This window comes from Gadus chalcogrammus, chromosome 18 (genome assembly GCF_026213295.1).
Source record: "Gadus chalcogrammus isolate NIFS_2021 chromosome 18, NIFS_Gcha_1.0, whole genome shotgun sequence".
Classification (NCBI taxonomy): Eukaryota; Metazoa; Chordata; class Actinopteri; order Gadiformes; family Gadidae; genus Gadus; species Gadus chalcogrammus.
The window spans coordinates 6,342,162-6,348,161 of NC_079429.1; positions in this window are offsets into that span (position 1 = coordinate 6,342,162).

Here is a 6,000-nt window from a genome sequence, read left to right on the forward strand (position 1 = left end):
ACCATCTTAAAACATAGCAATGGTTATTTTCCTATTGCTTCAGAGTTTGCGTGAACTCGAACCCTTCCCTTAAGAGGCACTTCACCCGAAGGACCTGCGATTCATTCCCCCTCTTTTTCCGAGCAAGTGTTTTTTCCTCACTGAATTGTCCTAGAGAGAGTTACCTTGTTGTGGCATGATGGAGCACTCGATGAATATGGAAAGGGCTGAAAAGAATTTCGAACAAATGCTACACAATACACTTCAAACAGGATGTATCGGTGGGTGGTACAGGTTGTAATGCGCTTTCATTCACATGCGCTCTCTCTGTGATCAACGTTATCTTTAACCATAAAACGTAACGACAGGTCAATGGTTTCCCGCTACTGTTGGTTCAGGAGGAACTTTGCAGCGGTTAAGCTGTCTCAGAATATAGCCAAAAATCGGTGTGTTGCGGCTTGGTGTCAGAAAGTCTGCAGGGTCCCGCCCATCCATATATACAACACATTCTAGTCAACAGTCCAATAAGTATACATACACAACACACCATCTTACCACTATTAAAACCTACCCCTCATATGCGAGGTAGGCTTCAGGGACCCAAGGGTAAGAACTACAAGATGAATAATTCATATCATATTCATGATTCATTAATTTGGGATTGCCGTGTCTGATATTGCCAACATTTTGATAGCAACTAAACACAATATGGCCATAGTTACACAGTGGGGTCCCAGTGTAAATACAACACTTTGGCCTTTTTGTTTGTTGTGGTAGCATCTCGACAAAACTGTAGTCTACTCCCATCTTCAACCACGTACCACACACTACCACGACCCGTAACCATGGCTGTAACCAAGCAGCTCCAAAGGGGCTAGCAGGATCAGGCTCATACGATTCTAACTTTCTCATCCAATCCCATTAGGGAGGTGTCACTTTGTACAATATTATCAATTGTCAGTCGCATGGAGAAGCACAGCTGCTGCTTGATGTTTCCGTAATTACCTTCTCAAAAAAGGTGAGGTTTCATTCATCAATAGGTGCGACATAATTAATGATCGACTTTGCACTTTCTCCTCAAAATATATTATATTTGCCATCTCATTAGTTACGTTTAAATGTGAATTATGTTGATACAGTCGCTACAGTTCAGCTCTTTGGATCAAGGATATATTGAAAAATTCATATCCGTGAAAATAAGTTCATTAAATGCATCCAAATGAAAAGGGATGTTGTGACATTTAGTAAATTAAAATGGCTGTTTTTTAAATATATAAAAACACACCAACCACACACACTTCGCTCACAAGCCTTAAGGAATTAAGACATACATTGATGTTCATTATAAGAATTTACCGTCGAACAGATCCAACTGACATCTGCATCTGAGTAACTAATGGGATTTTCAGCATCAAGAACTCTTGATTAAACAATCCATACTACCACATACAAACCACCATCTGTAAACACCCGTAGGTGTCTACAGATACAGGAAGAAATGTGAAGACGGCCATTAATGCATACATGTTAAGTACATTAGGAAGACCGAGAGCAGTTAAACGTTGAATTATGTATTGCACTTATTGCATAGTTTAAATGGTTATCTTTGGTTTGTTAAGATAGAGTGGTAACATGATCCGTGCATGGTAGCAATACATTGGTAGCAATACATTCGCCTTAGGGTGCTTTCAACCACTCTCCGCCTCGCCTCATGCGTGGGACAGAAACGTGACCGAGAGTTGTACATCATAGAGTACATGTTTCTTCCTGACCTACTTCTTTGTTTTCTATAAATGATGGTGTGATCCCGTTAAGTTTATACCTGGGTTTATACCTTTGCTCAAGGACACCTCCTACCGCCTACTATATTACACAACTGGCATGTTGACTTTTCATGAATGGCTTGTGTTGATCCAACTTCCCAGGGTTAATTCATGAAGAGAAGGACTTGTTTTGTTGTTTTTTCATCAGCAACTGATCCGAATTGATCAGAACGACATAATAAACCCATAGATACAAAACAGCTTAGTATAACCTGCAGTAATCTGAGTGACACGCATGTTTCTTTCTCCCAACAAATGTCAAACTTTAACCACACACACACACACACACACACACACACACACACACACACACACACACACACACACACACACACACACACACACACACACACACACACACACACACACACACACACACACACACACACACACGTTGATTAAAATAGATTGGCTGCTCCCCGCCACCAGGAGTTCAGACACTTGACACATGAGATCTCTTTCTTGGATTTGCAATGCAAAACCATTTCATATAGTAGAATACAGATGACTTCAACTATCACTCCCTGCCTCATGCAGAGTGAGTAGGCTGCCAGAGTATAATGGAGAGAGAGACAGAGACACACACAGCGAGAGAGCGAGAGATAGACATTTTGTGTACTTGGACCAGGGGCAAGTACACAAAAACAGCAGCAATTCTCTGCATTGTCACCCGAGGAGGAGGCATAGAGTAGAGATGGAGTAGCGGGCTCTACTCTACTCCCCCCTGCTATGCCTCCTACTCTCTTGCTATGCCTCCTACTCTCTTGCTATCCATCCTACCCCTACTTTTCCCCATACTCTTACTATGCATCCTACTCTCTCGCTATGTACTCTCTTTACTCGCGCTTACGGAGATTGTGAAAGCCACAGATGTGGCAGAAATCGGAAGGTGCACGGGGGATCTCTGGTAAACTCCCCCTCCGTGTAGGGAGAGACACCAGAAGCTTTCGGACGACGTGTGCCTTCTGTGTAAACAGTTTCGTTTATAATCTAGGTGCGTAAGAAAATCAAAAGCAGTTGTAGAATCAAGATACTTTTCATGTGTTAACAGAGCCATAGAGATTATATTTATGTCTTTATCCATTCAAATCTAGAATATTCTATAACAATAATATGTATGTAATAAAAAAAAGGATGGACTTTTTTTTTTTCATTTAACTCAAAATTAGGGAGAAAATGGATATACAGTGCAATGGAATTATTATCCGTGAGTTATCTTGTCTAATCAATCAACGTGGCGCTATTTGAGAGTGAGCTGGCCTTGTGTCGCTTCACACTTTAGCCCCGGCAGCCCTGGCGTCTTAACTGATGACGCTCCGTCAGAGTGTGACGTATGGTGGCCTTGCAGCACCTCCACACCGGGCTCCGACGAGACACCGCAAGGATTTAGGCTTCAGACTTTTGCTGGCTGTCAAACAGATTCATTCTTTTCCACCAGAAGTATATCTTCACTACTGCCCTTCTCTGCTCCGTTCGGGTTCGGGATTCCTAATGAGGTTTTTTGGAGGCTGTTCACGGTCTCACTACTGTAGTTCACCAGCCGTGATCACTTACTAGTTCACTAGTCTAGTTCACTAGCCATGGTCACTATCTAGTTCACTAGTCTAGTTTATTAGTCTAGTTCACTAGCCCAGGTCACTATCTAGTTCACTAGTCTAGTTCACTAGCCTTGGTCACTAACTAGTTCACTGGTCTAGTTCACTAGCCGTGGTCACTAACTAGTTCACTAATCTAGTTCACCAGGCTAGCACTAGCCGTGGTCACTTTCTAGTTCACTAGTTTGATAAACTATTCTAGTTCACTAGTTTAGTTCAATAGCCTAGTTCAAAAGGCTAGTACACTAGTTTGGTTCACTAGTATAGTTCACTAGTGTAGTTCACTTGTCTAGTTGACTAGTCGAGTTCATTAGTTGAGTTCACGTGTCTAGTTCACTAGTCTAGTTCATGTGGGCTCCTGGGTAATACATACAAAACAAGATGATAACAAAGATGTTGGAATAAAGGTTTTATTGCACGAGCCAGTTTCCTACTTGTGTTCCGACGAAACAGACTTTAATATTACTCGGGGGAAATCTACTACAACAAACTACTCGATATTAGTTAACATAAAAAAACACAGCGAGTATTTGAACCAGATGCCAGCATGTTTACAACAGGAACCTGTTTGTGTTCACCAGAGACACATCCTCAGTTGATCCTGCTGGGTGAATTACTCAGATGTACCTGGAAACAGATTTTCACAAACCTCATCTGAACTGGGCCTAACAATGTCCAACCACAAGAGTGATCCATGATCTTCTACACACTGGGAGAATGACTGTAGTAGTCAGGAGAGAAACCTGCTCAACTTCTCATTTGAAGTGTATGCTCACTAATTGTTCTACATGGTGATTGCTATCAGCAAAATATAACTTGTAACCCAAATGTAGCACATATTGGACATTTTACTTTTCTAATTTGAATTAGCCATGGATGATATGGACAAGAGAGAGGCTTACATGGTTGCCTTGATCCTGAGCAATGATTATGTTATCTAATATTCTATCCATTTATATGCTATTCATCTCTTTGCTAAGAAAGGGCTACCTACCATCCTTACAAAAACACACTTGTTGGGTCACTAATGAGAGTGTTCTTGTATAAAAGCATTTTGTTCATTGAGGACTGCAGGAAACAAGCCTATGTCTCTGTGACCGCCTTTATATACGCACTCCGTCTGGATAATTAATATACCTCACTACACTGCTTCCCTAATGCTTTACGAGCCTGTTTTATCTGCCTCTGAATAGAGTGTGGCCCGACACTTTATAGCTGTGAGGACAGAACATGCATCCCTAATCAATTAGTGGGTCTCCCACATGGAGACGGAGGGCCTATTATGGCTATGGGCTAACGTTAGCATCATGACGCCCCTGTGTACCGTATCGTTGCAAGGGGAAGTTAAAAACATGTTAAAGTGAACAGTGAACCCCCAAACTTTTTTTTACCATGTTAATATGTCTTCTGTGATCTTGAATATAGTGAAGAAGCCCTTTGACGCCCCGACGTTGGAACACTGCCACCGAAAGGCTAAGCTAACGCCGCTGTATATGGATGTGTGGAGCTCCTTCTGGGAAGCGGTTTAGGTTGATGACTAAATAACCTGATCAATCTTCCACTACGTGAACTGAACAAGCAGGCGCAACCTAAAAATAAGACGTAATCGGGACCCTAGCACATCGTTCGTACGTCGATTTGTCGCACTCGGCGCACCTCTGAAAGTGTCTAGCTCGACAAGTAGCGTGTGCAAACCGACACAAGGGAGCTGACTTACACTTTAAAAAACACGAGTAAAAAACATAAGGTAGGTGTGAATAGATCAAGTTTGAACACGTTATTCTGTGATAGCTCAACAACTGAGCTTCCATTTTTTGTTTTTGTCCTTTGATACAGTACAGTGTTTACGTTGGCTGTTGGTTCTCTCTCTGTTTTGTCTGTGGTTCCCTCCAGAGCACCAGACTGGGCCAGATAGCTCGGCTGGCACTGGATGAAGGTAATTAGAACAACCCGTACAATACAACAGGAGGGGGTTAGGGTGTGTTTGTTGGAGGGGGGGAAGGGGGAGGGGTGATAATATATAATTAGGACTCCCACAGATGGAGGGTTGGTTCATATTTGTATCTTCGTCTTCCTCCAAACAGATCAGTACACCTATAGAAAGTAGGGCACTCAACTTACAAATTAACAATTTGAGTGGAGCACACTTGTACATGAAAATGCATGTACTTAGTATACCATATAGTATGTAGTTGTCCATGGATCAACAGGCTACTGCTAATGGCTGCATTGTGCCAGCTAGTTGGGGGTCTGTCTGAGGAACAGCTCTACGGGCGAGGTCTGACCAATCTTGACAGGACACGTGTTCTCGCCAGTCTTCTACAGCAGCGGTTCCTCACCTTTGACCTTAGCGAAGCTGCCTTGGCTCCCAGTGTGTTTATAAAGACAACACCAACCAACACAAAACATCAACGGAAAACATGACGACGGACAACATTTGATGGGATGCACAAAGGAACACTACATTTAAATTAAAAATAAGCCATAAAACTTTATTCGCTGAACAATCTTTATAATATATTCATTTTCAATTATCCGTATTATTTGTTATATTATTGTCAATTTGTCAATTTAAAGAGAAACAAGTCCACATTCCGCCGGCC